We start from the raw sequence: 16,915 nt of genomic DNA, 5'->3' as shown, positions 1-16,915 counted from the left end.
AGTGTCCAGCTAGATGGCCAGGGGCAGCAGCAGGCCTGTGGTGCAGTGCATCCCTTTAGGTGCTCTTGAAATGAACCCACTGCAAATCCCAGCCTCCAGGTTGGACCTCAGGCAACTCTGAGTGTGGAAAAACAAAACAGAAAGCCAGAAATTCCTCCAGTCTCAGTTCTGATAAGGATCCCTTTCAGGTCAATGAAAAAAACCCCTTGTTATCGATTATGTGTTTGTGGTTAAAGCATTTGAAAACATTTAACAAGAGCTGGAAGATAAATTTCACAGCTCATTTTATACAATTGCTATAAAGTGATGAGTGTTGATGTGAACACATAACGTTCATGCTATATTTGCTCTGGATTTTTGTGTGAGGAAAGGTGAAGTTAATTTTGCCAGCTCCTTATGTGACAATAAAAGGCACCGACACCATTAAATAGAAAGACGAGGGTACATAGAGAGGAGGGATCCAAGGCTAAGGGAGTTTAAACATTTGGAAACAATTAATGAGAACAGAGGGGGAAAAAAATGAGTCACCTGTTTTAGGTGGCCATGTGCTAAAGATGCAAGTGTGAAGGTGAACACTGACCATGAAGCCTTCTGGAGCGTCACATGAAGGTATGCAGCAAGGAGAACGACCACTAGCACCTTGTAATGTTGCCAGGAGTAGGTTGGCAAACAAAACCTACTCAGCACTTTTCCATTTGTCATCAAGCAATTATCTTTAAAACAACACTAACTAAATCCCTCCTGTTCCAGAGGGCCACTGTGCAGGCTCCAGTTGGCAATGGAACCTTGAAGAGGTGTCCCTCAGCAGATCTCCTGACATCAGCAAGCTGTCACTCCCTACAGAGGACAGGGCACAGAGTATTTAAATGCATGGTTTGTGTTCCACCTGTGTCAGCAGCAATGGCAGCCTGACTTCATACCCAAAGAATTAATTTCAGGTGTTAGGAGGGTCCTCTGCTGATTTACACCTTTCAGTCCCATATCCCCCGCTCCAATTTTCCTGTCAATTCCTGCATCCTCACGCTTGCCTCTGCCTTGTTCTTCCTGCTCAAGAGAAAAAAACCAAACAACAACGTGGAGCGCTTCTCAGGGAAGAGACACAAGGGTCCAGGCTCATGTCCACAGAGCCTGGGCAGCCAAACAACAGAGTCTTCTTTGTCTGCAGCGTCTGTTTCCAAAGAGAAAAATACTACTGCTAGAACAGGTCTGTTGCAACACCACTTACCTGTTCAGTACGGTTCCACTTGGGCGCCCCGCTGCCCTAAGGAACCCCTGGCTACCCCTGCCAGTCTGAACGCCGATGCTTTCACTGACAGGACAGTTCCCGAGTCCCATTGCACCTCCCTCGCTCCCAGGTCAAATGGATCGCTGGGTGTAAGGCACAGTTTGAGGGCTGGAGAGCACACTCAGTGTTTTACCCCTTTAGATCTCTTTAGAAGTGTTGACTAGGTAGGTTCTAACAGTTGCCCGGACTCGGGTGACCAAGGCCATCTTTGTTTTAGCAAAGGGGAACTCAGGCAGAGAAGCCTGGAGAACTTGTCCAAACCACAAAATTCCTTAAAGGGAATTTCCTATAAGCTAGGATTGGGCTGCAGGAGTTATCCAGTCTCACTCCCTGCTCTGAAAAATACTGCCTCAAACATGGTACGATCACAAATGAAGCTAAAAGAGCCTGAGCTAAGTCATGGTTAGGGGAGTTAGGTCCTGGTCAGATTGGTGTGTCCACCAGAACAGTGAGATGAGCTGCTCTCAGGTTTCGTAGCCTCGCTGGAGGAAGAGATCTCCAGGTCAGAGCACCTCTTGGTAGGTTGTGGAACTGGCATGAGTTGGTCACTATAAATCCCCCGAGATCACTGTGCAGCCTTAGTATTAGATACCCACAAACTCTTCATGCTCAACTTCTCTTAATTACAGTTCCTACTAAAAAGCGTCTACATAAAGACAATCAAAACAGCACAGTTAAAGAGCTCAGAACTCGATTTTTGCCATTTCTCAATTCTTGTTACCCTTTCTTTACTGCTGAAAAGCTTGTTACACCTAAGCTGATGCCACTTGCTGCCAAATAAGGAAGCAGTTGGTGTGCCAGTCATGCTTGAAGGCCCAGGTGCTCCGTGACATACCCAAGGCAGCTTGAAGTCTCTTAAGGTTTTCTTGTTCTTCAAACAAAGGGAAGAGAAGGGAAGGGAGAAGGAGAAGACCCTACTGTGGAAAGTGCACTGAAAAGCAGAAAGATTTTATTGAATATTTTTTCCATTTTTGTGGGAGAAATCAGAATTCCATTTTGGCAATATGTTGAATGTTTTTGGTTGGTTCAAGGGAGAGAGAAGAACCATCAAGAGAAGAGCCAACACAGATAGGCCTGATCATCTTTAATGCCTGACTGCCCAGCACCCATTATGCAGACAGGGTCAGAGCACACGTAGAAAGCTAACAGCAGAATAACATTACATTTGTTCCCTTTAATGCAGTTTAGCAGCTGAAAGCGTCAGCTTTCCCTCTAGAGATTCAGGCATTGGATCAGAGATGTCTTCTGGGATCTAAGGCACAGTTTTGATAGAGGCCAAAATTGGTTCAGACATCTAAGAGAACTGCTGAGCTGTGAGAATGTGCTGCAGGATGTTCTGCAGAGCAGAGCCCTGAGAAGAAAGGTAAGACTGCTGGCAGAGGGGAGAGTGTTGACAGAGGGATAACTAGCAGCTCAAGGGGTCTTGAAGAGAAAAAACAACGTGAAAAACATAAAAAAATCCTACAGAAACAAACTCAAGTGGCCCAAGGATGGCATCAACCATCAACCTGTTCCAAGCAGCAGCAGCAAAGCCAGCCCCTCTTGACCAAAGGCTGCACAACCAGCAGCCACTCCTTGGGTGCTTTACCAGGGGTGGTGAGCACCTTAACTTGTGAGCTCTGCCTGCCTGTTGTGTATAGACCAATAAATCAGAAGCTTTACTCTGTCGAGCTCTGAAATCCATTTCACAGAGGCTTGGTACATAGCAAGAGGCACCCAAATACACTGACCCCTGGGGGGAAGGTTACAAGAGAAGGGAGAAGGATTCAGTATGGGCAGTGCCTCCTCCTGTATCACCCCTTTGCAAATCACTGCCTTAAGAACCAAAGGAGGAGCTAGAAATAACACAGAAATGACATCTGAATTAATCCTTTACTGCAAGTTACTGAAGAAGGTGAGTTTCTACACCTCCTTGTAACCTTGCCATCCACAGCCAGCAAAGGGTGTGAGCTAATTGTTAAATTCAGTTCAACAAGTTCCTCATTAGGGGGAAATTACCTGAGTTTGAAATCTGCTAATTTTCCAATCAGGGTGAGTGTTTGCACTTGTGATTTGGAAATAATTAACACATGGTATAACATCAAAACCTATGTAAAGGCTAATGGTAGCAGGACTAATTTCCTTGGCATGAAAATGGCATGCTCAGTTTCCCCAAAGCTCTACTGCAATATCACCAGTATCTGCTGGTGCAGGGGGGTGGAATGTTCTAGCATTTATCTGGATAGATTCTCAACAGGGGTGTACTTTTTTAATGTCAATTTTGGAAACCAGAACTGTTATTTTTTCAAGGTTAGAAGAGTTTTAATTTTTTTTTAATTATTATTACTATTTTGAAAGGTGCTGTATTTCTTTCTTCTTATTATTAATGCAGACTTTCCCAGAATGGCTTGCTAGGTTGTCTCTGAAAGGAGAGCATAAACTCTCATTTTTAGGCTAGGGCCTTAGCCTGAGGTCTGCAAGCTTCTGACCCCTAAGGGCATTCCTAGGAAAATGAATGCCCTGTGGTAGCTGGAAAGAAAGTTTGTCTAGGTAGGGCAATGCATTAGGAAAGCATGTGAGAAACAAAGGCAAAGTTGGAAAACCCAAACTAATTTTCTGCCTTAAATTTTCAGCTATTAATACAATTCTGATCATCACCACTTAACTGTATTATCAGGTAATACTAGCTGGTCTGAACCAGGTATTATTTCCAGAACATGAGGCTACCCTTATAATTTAGAAGGTGGCACTAGTAGAAGCCAGTGCATTTGTGACCTCTCACCTCCAAGCTCACAAGGGAGAGGAGCGATTTCTTCTCTGGAGTCAGCTCCACCCAAGGGTGGGAGTGTTGACAAGATGGGTGTGACTTGACACCCGTGGACAAGGAGAAGAGCTGTCTCCACGTGAGCAGGCAGCCCGCAGCACAGCGCAGGAACATTAAGTATATTATCTGGAACAGTGGCTAGTCCAGAGGTGGCTGGGTTTCGGCCACAGGCACAGTGACACAGGGCCTGGTGTGTGAGCTCTGCTTGCCCACAATTCACATGGAAGGAGGGGGGGCTCTTTGCTGCCTTTTAGCCCCTAAGGGCTCCCCTAAGTGGAGCCTCTTGTAAAAAAAGCGAGCCAGTGAGTGCAGGGTAGCTTTAAATGGCATCTGATCTACCATCGTTCCATCAAGCAGCCTCCTTGCTGCAGCCTGCGGTGCCCTGGGTGGGAAAGGTGGCTCTGTCTTCTCCCACATCCACGGATATCTATGGCAACTGTTTGCACTGAGATAGGAGCTGTGTTTCAGGTACCTGTGAGTCAGCGCTCCGGAATTCTCTTACTGGGTTAATCTCTCTGACTTGGGTAACCTGTTTTGAACACTTCCAGTGTCTTAATTGTTTGGGGCTTTCTCTTCTCCCTGTGGTTTTGGATGAACACAAATGGAACTTGTGTTTCTTCCCTCCCAGAAGCAGCACTTGTGATTTGTCTGTGTGCCCATCAAGCCAGAAACACTACTCACAGGGCGAGGGGGGCTGCAGTTTCCACACAGGCTGCTGATGACTGTTTCTTGGTCAGTTTTGCTATTTATAGCTCATTGATCGTGAATGACTGTTGCTTCTGAAATCCTGGATTGTGGTTCTCTCATCCTTTTTTCTGTTGCTGTGCTCCTGTTCACCTGCCTATTTTTGTTCATGAATTCAGCTGCTCCTACTTCTGTGCTTCAGGAGAAATTGTTCACGTCTGAATTGGTTGCTTTGGTTCTAGGCAACGTTTCCTATGTCAGATTCCCAGAGCCATGAGAGCATCTTCCTTTTCCCTCTCTTACATGGAGCATTGCCCCCTCGCTGCTCAGATGTAATGTGAACAAGAGAGCATAAGCAAGGGAGCCTGAGGGACTAATGTATTATAATTCATGGGTTTGCTCTAAAATGATTGTTTATTTTTCTGAAGCTATTTATTTTCCCCATGTGCCTTATCTTTTACTTCCAAAAAGGATCAGGCTTCAAGCTCTGGTCAAATAACCCTTGTTTCATAAGGAATATGTTGGCCATTTCACTCTGGTTCTTACTGAGCAGTTATTGTGTCACAGAAGACACACCTGGCAACTGGGGGATGATTCTGTCTGTGGTGCCAGCTGCCCCGGGAGTTGCTGAGGAACCCACACCCCACGAGCAAGGAAGATCAAAGCCTTTAGGTCATCTGCCAGACTGAGTCCTGCCTGTTGCCTGCCTGTGGATGATGTTAAGGAGATAAAGCTCAACCAACTGTTTCTTCCTTTCTTATCCTTTTAGTTATGTGTTGCTTTCTACTAGGCAACCTCTTCCCCACTCCCTCCTCCCTTTGAAATTCTCTTCTTGGGGGCCTAAAGATGGTATCTTGGGGAGAACCTCCCACCTGCAGACCATTTTGGGGGTAACAGTCCCTACCACTGCAATGGGAGGTGCTGGGCAAACTCCCCTGGTGAGATGCTACCTTGTTTGGCTGCCTGCTGAGGACCCCAGGCACCTCTGAGCCCTCAGGTAAGTGTCTGTGAGGTTATGATGGGCTTTGCTGTCAGTATAGTTATGCATCAGAAAATCAGCCGGCTCCTGGAAGCTAGTATTAGTCTCTTAACAATAGTAATTAATTAAATGTTAGTTGGTCTCTTACCAGCAAACTGTGGAAGTCAAATGTAAATTACTTTCAGCAGTACTGGGGAAAAAAAATAATTAAAAGAATTACTAACTCTGTGATTCTCCCAGTGTGCATGTGCACACGCATGTCCTGCCTTGCACGGATTGAACTGAGTGACGGGCAAAACTGGTATCAAAGCAACGTGAACTAACTGCTGAGCACACCAAATAAAGGCTTTTGGGAGCCCTATCCAACATTAAAAACTACTTGACTATAATTGTTACACCAAAATTTCCCAATCATCCTGAGGGCTGTCAAGCCATTCTCTGTTTCTAAAGTAAATTGACCTGCTGTTAGAGGCTGGCCCAGCAGACAGCATCCCTTTGAAGGTAACAGGCAGGGGAGTGCTTTGTTCAGGTCCTCCAACTTCTGAGCACCCAAGGAGCTTGTGGAAGAACCCAGGGCTCAGGTTAGCCTTGCTTCTGCGTTGTGGTGCCCTCAGCTACAGCTTCTTGGGTAAAACTGTGTTTGTGAATCCCTTGCAAAGAAATTAATTGAAATTGTTCATGTAATGATTGTAATGGAATTTCGAATTGCTTTTGTATCATTAAAGAAGGGACAATGCTGGTATTGTACCAACATCCCCAACACTGGTTTTAGCCTCTCTCTCCCTCAAGGAAGAGAATGCTGATAAATGCAGAGAGATTAAAAGGGCTTAATTTGGTTTTATCATTCTTAATTTTCTAGACTTAAACCCACCCTTTGAATGGCTCCTTTTGAAGAAGCAATCCGATTCCTTTATTAGTTTAATAGGATTTGGCTAATATTACTGACCGTACTCATCCTCAAGCTGGATTTCCACTGATAGTCTGAACAGAATTCCCTGCTAAGGCAAATCTGCTCTGTAAGCAGTTGCAGCTGCCTGAGACACAACTTGCTACCCGTGCTCTCCCTCCACAGGAGTAACCAGTCTTTGTAGAAAACCTTTCCTTACTACAGAGGTAGGACAACTGTAACAAAGTGCCAGTTTTCTTAAAAATTGTGTGGGTTTTCTTTAAAATTGTGATGAGTTACTTCTAGATTTCCTTATCTTCTGCCTGTGCTGTTCTGCCACCTGAAGCTGCGAAAAGAACCCCTGTAACTGTCTCACACTGGAAGATTTGTGGTGAGATGCAGTTAGTAAAATTGGACTGACCATCTCCTCCCTCCCCCATCCCCCAAATTCTTTCTGCTATTCTAAGCAAGCTACAGGCTGACTGCCTGGCAATGTGCAACAGCTACCCTCACCCCTGAGCCAGCCCAGGGGGTTTCTCTGTCTTTTTTTCCCGATCACTAATTATCACTGATAATGGCAAGCATGTACCACATGGTGCTTTCCCTGTCTCTGGCATCTTTCCGCTTGTCCTGTATCGCAGGCAGAAGAACACCCATGTTTGTAGTCTGTATAGTCCCCTATGTTTTTTCTTTTTACTTGTGAACATAATTCTCAGAATTATGGAAAAAAGAAGTTAAGCATCCCCCCATGAGGCATTGTGCTAATTGAGAACATCGTTAGTTCCCCTGATATGTAACATCTGCTCTGTTCTCACTGAGCAGGTCCCCTGAGACAAGCCTGCCTGGTCTAGTGTTTGCTTGGTGGCCCCACACGTCATAAGGAGCTAAGTGCAGTTACCTTGATCACATCTTCGCAGGTAACGTGTTTTGCTTTTGAAACACGCGTGTGCAGAAGTGGCTGAGGGCAAGGGAAGGAAGGGGAAGCGTGGGCGGAGGAGGGGTGGCTGCCAGGGATGGCGGCAGTAATTCTCCAGCAGCAGCAGAGGTTCCAGTACGCTGTCACTGGGGCAGCGAAGGGGCTGGGGTTGATACCCGTGCTACCATGGGAAATAATTTATTGCTATTCTCCAGTCCCTCCGGGGGCTTTAGTGCCAGATGTACCTTGAGAAGGAGCTTCATTCTGCTCGTGAAGTCAAAGTCCCTGGGGTAACTCCCCGCTCTGGTTAGGAAGGGCGGAGGAGGATCTGATAATCTGCCAAAATCATAGTGTGCCACCCTCCTGCTCCCCCGTGGTTTCACAGCCGAGGCACTGAGGAAGCACCCACGCGTAGGGCTGCTGTGTCACAGGTCAGCCGGACCTATTGCGTGATCAGTGGCTGCGCTGAAGAGCAAGCCGCTGAGCCCGCTCCCTCTCCCTTCCTCCAAGATCCGGGGAGCCAGAAGGGGAGACTCCAGCGGCCTGGAGCAGCACCCCGCGTAACATCTGTGAGGCGCAGGCGTCCTGTGGAGCAGCGAAGCGAGCAGCAGCAGGCGGCCCGCAGGCCTCCGGTCTGACCCAGCGCGCTGCCCGGCCCCGCGCCCCTCAGTCACTAGATGGCACGCTTCGACAGCTCACCGCGTCCCCGCTCCGCCTCGCCGGGCCCGCCGGGCACCGCTTCCCGCCCTCTCCTCCTCCTGCGGACTTTCGTCTTGTCGCTGCGGGTCCCTGCCCGCCCGCCTGCCTCGGCACGCTCACCGAGGACGAGGCAAGGCCCCGTGTCCCTGCCTTCGGGCATGCTTCGGGTAGCCTTGCCGTCCGTCCTTTCGAAGGTCGGCCCATTTTTGAGGGCTGTCTGCACAAAGCGAGGTGAACCCGGCTTGTCACACCGCTGCGAGGTTTGGGGCATCTGGGATTGGTTTTAGGAGAAATACCCGCTGGATTCCGTTTTGAATGAATGGTATATCCCTAGAGAAGAGAAGGCTGGGGGGGGGGGGGGGGCTCATTGCAGTGTTCCAGTACCTGAAGGCAGCTTATAAACAGGAGGGGAATCAACTTTTCAGAAGGGTAGACAATGGCAGGACAAGGGGAAATGGATTGAAGCTAAAGGAGGGAAGGTTTAGATTAGATATTAGGGGGAAGTTCTTTACAGAGAGAGTGGTGAGGTGCAGGAACAGGCTGCCCAGAGAGGTGGTGGATGCCCCATCCCTGGAGGTGTTCAAGGCCAGGTTGGATGGGGCCCTGGGCAGCCTTGTGTAGATCCAGGTTTGGAGGCTGGTGTCCCTGCCTGTGGCAAGCAGTTGGAACTTTATCATCCTTGCGGTCCCTTCCAACCCAGACCATTCTATGATCCCTTCCATCACTTGAGTCACATTCCCCAAAATATTTAGGAGTACCAGTTGTTGTCACTGCTACCAGTAGCATGAGCAGTAGGAATCAAAACTGGTTTACCTTCTAAGCATGCCTGTAGAGGGGAAAAAAAAAAAAAGCCAATTGAACCAGGTGACTGGCAGCAGTTTGTCATCCCTGCTCAGGTCCTACTGTACCAGCCCTGCCAGGTGGCACTGCTTCTCCTCTGCCTCTGCACTGCAAAATTCACAAATGCAGCAAAGGTACTCCTGTTGCACCTCTAGCTCTGGTGTTCAGTCCTGCCGACATATGACCTAGTATGGTCCACGAAGCTACCTACATGTTCAGGTGGCTCCTGAACCCTGCCTTCCAAGTGGAGGCACTGGCGTGGGGACCTTGGTTCTCTGCCTTGTGTTGAACTCCACCCCATGCCCAGCACAAAGCAGGTAACTCCTGGAGGATGCATTTTAAATGTGTCTGCACCAATGTTTCAAACTGGATTAGCATTTGTAAAACAAGTCTCCTCATTGTGTTTCTAACATTTTGGGCTCTGCCTAGTGCTGATCTCTAAGCACTAGAGCAGGATGCATTTGGGGGGGGGGGTGCTCAAGGTTGAGATGTGCTCTACCCTTTAGCAGCTGCCAGCAGGCTTTCAGCCCACAGGGCCAGCCTAGAGCTGGGCCAAAGTGTGCATAATGGCAACACCAAGTCCTCAAAACAAACCATTGCACTGCACAGATTTTATGGAGTCATACAGTCATAGAGTGGTTTGGGTTGAAAGGGACTGCAAAGATCAACCCTATGGTGCCACACTACCTGCCAAATGTGGGTGGAGAAACTGTTCCTGACACTTAATGTGAAATTTCCCCCGTTTTTTTTTTTGTGAGCAGCCTTTGAATCTGTCCCTCACCTATCCCTGTACTGTATGTTGCTTCCTTCAAATAAAAGAGAATTTTTCCACCATTTAGTGAGAACATGCTCACTGTGCAGTGTTTTCCTTTCTTTGCCCCTGTATGAAGTACCAGCCATGAATGTCTCAGGGATTTGTTCTGCAGTGTTGATGGGCATGATAGCAGGCACAGGAAATGTCCTGTTTCACACAGAGAAGTAACATAACTCACTGCCCTGCCCCACAGTCTGTGGTGCCTAGGGGTTGGAGCATTTAAAGGCACGCTACAATTTGCCATCTGCGAGGATTCAGTTATATGGGGTGGCTGTTTTCACCTAATCATTCTGCTTTGGAATAGGATGTATGAAATCCAAGCTCAATGTGCCCTCTAGTGAAAGCCTAGTCCTGCTTGTGGTTGGAGGCACAGTCAGAATTCAATGTCCTAGTTTATTCTCCCTTTCACTGTGGCTAGAGAGAGCCTGCTGATTCTTCATCCCTTGACAGCAACCCCTTCTGTTAGACACCATTGCGATCTGGCGATTCATGTTACCCATCTCCATTTCAGTTTGTGGCATGTGGTAACTTCAGGCCTTGAAGTCTTACTGCGTGGCCAGAAGAAATGAAGCAGGGGCAGAGGGAGGAGAGGAAGAGAGCCAGGACTAGCACTCACGCCTGCAACCTTTGCTCAATGTATCATTCTTGTTGGGCACCCTCTACTATGCCAAATGACTGCAAGGTTTAAAACCATATTTGTATCAACCGATGCATACATAGCTACAACAAACAGGTTACTCAAGTATTAATGTTATTTAAGCACAGGCTACTCAGTCCTTACTAGTATTACTGGCCAGGCAGGCAGCTGTTGGTCAGGGGAGGAAGTTTTAATCTCCCCCCATTACTCTCCAGCTAATTATTGCTGCCTCCACAAGTTCCCTTCTGCCCATGTATTTACTTTCCTGCAGCTTTACACCTGGACAGCAACTTCTTAAGCCATACTCAGCTGTGCCATGGCAAAAGCAAGCCTTGGGTCACGGGCAGCTGAACATCTGGGCTGCTGTTTAGTGTTTGAAAGTTAGCTGCATGTTCCATCAGAACGAAGGTCTCTCTGTTGCAACACCCAGAATGGTGTCACACTGGTCATTAACAGTGGGGTTTTCTCAGTTGTGATTCGGGCAGGTTAGACTACTGGCCCTCCAGATATTTTGCTACTATAGTGAAGAATCACAGAATGTTAGGGGTTGGAAGGGACCTTGAAAGATCATCTAGTCCAACGCCCCTGCCAGAGCAGGATCACCTAGGTTAGGTCACACAGGAAGGTGTCCAGGCGGGGTTTGAATGTCTCCAGAGAAGGAGACTCCACAGCCCCTCTGGGCAGCCTGTGCCAGGGCTCTGTCACCCTCAGAGTGAAAAAGTCTTTTCTTATGTTCACATGGAACCTCCTGTGCTCCAGCTTGCACCCGTTGCCCCTTGTCCTATCACTGGACGTCGCTGAAGTTCAGGCTAGACAGTTTATCTTAACATTAATGACAGAGTCCTTGAAATAACCACTGGTTATATCACAGAAAGTCTTCCACGTGAACAAAGCAGTTTTGTTTTCTGAAAAAAAAATAATCTTCTAGTAATAGAGGATGTCCCACAGGCTCAGACAAACTGTCCTGGTGGTTGCTTTAATACCTTAAGAAGGACCGAGTGCACCAAAACGCTTTCAGCAAGACGTGCTGGTTTTGAAATAGGCTGTAAAAGATCTGAACAACACATTTTGTGGTAGAGTCTTTTGTAGAGGACAAAGAGAATATTAGAACCCACTGCCTGAAAGTTCAGATCTGCAGGAAGAAGACCAAGGTTTTTGGATGGCAGAGCGGAACTCCTCCAGGTATCTGATAACAGAAAGCAGCACTTACTTATCAGAAGCCGCACACGCGGAGAATGAAGAATGTGATCTTGGTGGGGCAGCTGGAAAAAAAAAACCCTCTTTGATTTGCCAGTTAATCAGAATGTACTGCAGAGAAATCAATATAAGGATAATCTCATTTGCTATTTATTTCTGGCTGATATTTTCACAGGCTTTGAAATGTGCATTTCATCAGTCATCTACTCTGAAGAGGACCGGCATGAATTTCAACACTTCTGCTATTTTTTGCCTACAAAATATTCAAAATTGTTTCTGCAGAAGCTATGGGCAGCAGTGGGGGACATATATTTAAAGAAATTTGGAACAATAGATCACTAGAGATTAAAATAAAAATGGAAATGACATTCTGGATGCAGGGGGCAAATAAGTATTGCATTTACCATCCTTCAGCACTTCGCATGTACGGACTACTCCTGAGTAGCTGCGTCTTGGAAATTTTGGAAGCCTGCTTGTCTTTTGAAGCCTACGAAAAATGCAGATTCAAGCCCTTCATTTTATGCTAATGTAAACAGGTGAAGGAGAATACCAGTTTGTTGGAACAAGGGAATTAGCATGTGAATGGGGAGTATGGGATTTCTCCCTCTTGAAAAGGCAGTTTTCAAAGTAGAAACTAGAACTTCAATCTCTGACTGTGATTTTTCTCTTTTCATTTCCCCAGATCGTGTGACTTGTAGTGCATTAACAGCCTTCCAGCCTGTCCCCCCACTTGCAGGTGCTGTCATTTTAACTAAGCCATCATCTACAAATCTAACCATCAACAACCCAACTTGGTTTCTCTCCCCGCTTCCTAAACTGTTCCTTTGGATCTCAGTTTCAGGTTTCAGGACTGACAGTTATAAAAAATATTTACAAAGAAAGAACCTGACTGGGAGACCAGCCCGGACTCCCTCCTTCCTCATCAAAACCATTTTTCTCAGAGGACTGCATCATCAGCCTCAGAGGAGAGGTTTGCCTTTGGTGCCAATGTATACTCCTTGCAAACAAAACAAGCTAGCAGCAGCATGTCGCTGAGTAAGCAACAATGCAGTGATGCAGGAGAATTAGTGCCTACTAAAGGGAAAAGACTTGTGGAGATAACTTCAGGAATGTTTTGGACACAGGCAGCCATCCACATGTCTAAAACCACGCAGCTCAGACAAAGCAGTCACATACTGTGACATGCCAAACCACCTTCAGCAGAGACCAAGACGTTCGTTGCTCCCACGAGGTAAAGACACAGGCATCTCTGCTGTGAATGGAGTTACCCAATGAAAGCCAGTTTTTGCTTTCTGAGCTCCTCTCCTCTGTCTCCGCCTCCTCCATTGCCCCAAATTAGTCAAGGTAACCTGCCCTGCATCTCAAACACCTGCTCGCGGTTGTGCGCCGGTGTGTGTGTGTTCGCTCTCCTTCATTGCATTTTATTTGCCTTTGATTAATGATTAAAGCAAAACTAAACCACTGTAGCTGATTTTAAGTGCCTCCTTTAGCAGAAATGGAGCTTGCAGTAAGTCTGCTCCAGTGGCATGAGCAGTCCTGCCTCTGCCAGCGCCAGAGCCGGGCACCTCAGGGGTGTACAGTGCACAGCACCGCTCTCCAGCCGAGTCCTGCAAACACGACTTGGTGTGATGCTCTCTGCTGCACCCAGCCCCTTGTACCTGTGAATGCATTCACACGACTTTGAGAACAACATTTTACTTGGCAAAAACATGGAGATGTTTCAGGTTTATCTGCTTATTTGTTTGGGGCAATCCCGGTAGCCTTAGGAAGGAACGCTAGTCTGAGCTTTGTACAGTGACTGGATGTTCCCACTGCAGTGGCTGAAATCGGTCCCTGCTGCGCTGCCGGCTGGAAAGGTGGCAGGAGATGCAGCTGTAATATGCCACTTTAAAGGCTGTAAAGCTCTTGTTTCTCCTGGCGATGCCAATGTTTGCCTTCCTGACTAAGTGACTGACGCGTTGATGCAATAGCTGCTTTGCTCCACAGGGGGAACATAAGACCCTCAATAAAACAAGTGTTTATAGTCACAAGATTACAAAGGTTGTTTGTTTTCGTTGGTTTTTGAAAAGGATGTGTACTTGTCTTCATTGCCCTACTGGGCAGTAGAAGTTTTCCAATCAGTTCAGTGGAAATCTTGATTGGTGTAGCTCTGGCAGGGTTGACAATTTGTAATGAGCTGTAATGTCTTCCAAAAGGATTTAGCATAAGGCACCTGTAATCTGCTTGAGAGAAGGCAATTTAAGGGGTAGCTGGTGGGGAAAAACTGTACCAGTTTTCATTTCAGGTTGCCCCACCCGTCCTTTGAAACCAGGAACTGGTGTCATGTTCCCAAATCTGCCTTACACTGTGTGCTGATTTAGATGAAGCCGTGTCCGTCCCCACCACCCCCTCCCCACCTGATGGTTGAACCAGAAAGCTACTGCTATAATTGAAATCAGGCTGTCCTTAAAGATGAGATACTTTGATATGACAGGGAAAATCTCATGCTGAAAGGAGTGGCTCTGCTTTTACCTGGGTTCCTTCACAGCCCTGGAGAGGATCTGTAAGTTCTTTAGGTGAGGAGTGGGGGAAGCAGGAGCACTTCTCTGCCTCACAGATTTACCTCCCTAATGTTGGGCTTGTGCCCTCAGTGGGGCAGGTTTAATAGGACACGCAAAAAAAAAAAGGGAAGATAATAATAATAATAACAATAACAAATATTAATAATGTATTGTCGTGGTTTTGCCCCAGCCGAGAGCAGAGCACCACACAGCTGCTTGTTCTTTAAAAGGGGGTGGGGGGAAAGTTGAGGGAGGGGGAGAGGGAAGGAGGAGAAACATCAGTGTGTTATCAGCACTGCTCTCATCCTAACTCCCAAACCAGAAACATATATACACAAAACAAGCAATGAACAGCACAATTTCTCTCCCCCCAAAGTCAATGGTATGTGAGAACCCCAACTGCCATGCAAGACCCCCAAATTACCCAGGCTCAAAATCAGATGGAATTGCAAAGTCCGCCCGTCTGCAGGCAGCGCTCCATGACAACTCCAGGCTGGCTTATCTAGAGCTATTAACTGCCAGGTGCCCTTTGATTCTTAAGCCTGAGCATTGCCAAGGCAGCCAAGTGACTTTCGGCTGGGGCCAGGCCACTGATTCTTTCCCAGGTCTGTCTCACCTTCCTACTTTCCTTGAAATTGTTTACCAAGAGATATCTTAAGCTGTTTTTCTACATCGTGAAATGTTATTCTTAGGAGGTCCTTTTGGTTTGTTCTGCGTGGCAAGGCTGAATGCTGTGCTGTATGGAGCTGAATGGTTGAAGTGTGCTTTTCTCCCACGTCCTGCAAGCGCACGTGCTCATAGAGAAGTGCCTCATGTTTGTCTTTGTCTCTGTCTGAACCCACATCCACCATAACGATCGAATGGAATGTCTGTGTTTTACTGTAAAGAAGCTTCTGTGATATCTGCATAGAGGGCCAGGAGGCTGCTTTGGCAAAACATTTTAATAAAAAGCATTTGTCAAAAATTGAGACGTTGAAAGAAAGAATTAAATTTAAACAAATTCCTTGCTTAAATTTGGAATTTTAATGGCAGGCAATGGACTGAGACTGTACATAAATACAATTTACAGAAAAATTCTCAATACTGAGTAACAAGAAATATGAAAAGCAGCTTCATAATTCCTATTCTATAATCACAGCATAGTTGGTTGGAAGGGACCTCTGGAAGTCATCTGGTCCAAGCCCCTGCTCAAGTGGGGCTCCCTCTAACTGGTTGCCCCAAACTATGTCCAGATGGCTTTTAAAGATGGAGACTCGATAACCCCTCCGGGCAGCCTGTGCTATGGCTCCGTCACCCTCGCAGTGAAAAAGTGTTTCCTGATGTTCAAAGGGAACTTCCTGTGTTCCAGTTTGTGCCCATTGCCTCTGGTCCTGCCACTGGGCACCACTGAGAAGATCCTGATTCCATCCTCTATGGGCCCTGTCTCTTGGTATTTAAAAGCATCACTAAGATCCCCTGGAGCTTTCCCTTTTCCAGGCTGAACAGGCCCAGCTCTCTTAGCCTGTTCTTATAGGAGAGAAGCCCCAGTTCCTTCATCATCTTTGTGGCCCTTCATTGGACTGCCTCCCTCCAATATGCTTGTGTCTCTCTTGTACTGGGGAGAGCTGGACACAGTACTTCAGGTGTGGCCTCCCCAGTGCTGAGTACAATGGAAGGATCACCTCCCTCAACCTGCTGTCCATGCTGGCAATAATCATAACAACTGAAATATTTTTTCACAAATAAAATTATTAAGAAGGATGAAACTAAATTATTCTGTAGAAGAGAACCATTTTACATTTAGGCTTTCTGATAAATTAGTGAACTCAAGCCTATAACATGAGAAATGCAACAATGATCCTCTTAATACATGAGATGTGATTTGGAAGGATGATGTAGTTTGGATGAAAACAACAGGAAACTATCTTAGGAGTGGTGTGCATTGCCTAATGTTTCTACAGTCAGAATCTGATACTCTGCTGACCATCACTGCAGCACATCTAAAACATTCCATATGCATAGTAGCCACATATTTGGTCTTTGTCACCTATAAGATGTCTGTGAGAAGGAAAGGGGATCGTTTCACTGGTACAGTAAGGCATTTATTTGGTATTGAGAACAGCATGGCCAGTGGGTTGATGGGGGTGATTCTGCCCCTCTACTCTGCTCTTGTGAGACCCCGCCTGGAGTTCTGTGTCCAGCACTGGGGTCCCTAGTACAAGACAGACATGGAGCTGTCGGAGCGAGTCCAGAGAAGGGCCACGAAGATGATCAGGGGACTGGAGCACCTCTCCTGTGAAGACAGGCTGTGAGAATTGGTCTTGTTCAGTGTGGAGAAGAGGAGGATCTGGGGAGACCTAATTATGGCCTACCCATACTTAACGGGGTCCTACAGGAAAGTGGGAGAGGGATTGATCACCAGGGAGTGTAGTGACAGGACATGGTGCAATGGCTTCAAGCCGAAAGAGGGCAGGGTTAGGTTACACATTAGGAAGAAATTCTTTACTATGAGGGTGGTGAGGCCCTGTCACAGTTTGCCCAAAGAGGCTGTGGAAGCAGGGGTTGTAGAAGCCCCATCTCTGGAGGCGTTTAAGGCCAGGTTGGATGGGACTTTGGGCAACCGAAAGACTTTGGTCTAGTGAGGGTGTAAAAATGT

This window comes from Gallinula chloropus, assembly GCF_964237585.1.
Source record: "Gallinula chloropus genome assembly, chromosome: 1".
Taxonomy (NCBI): Eukaryota; Metazoa; Chordata; class Aves; order Gruiformes; family Rallidae; genus Gallinula; species Gallinula chloropus.
This window is presented reverse-complemented; position numbering follows the sequence as displayed.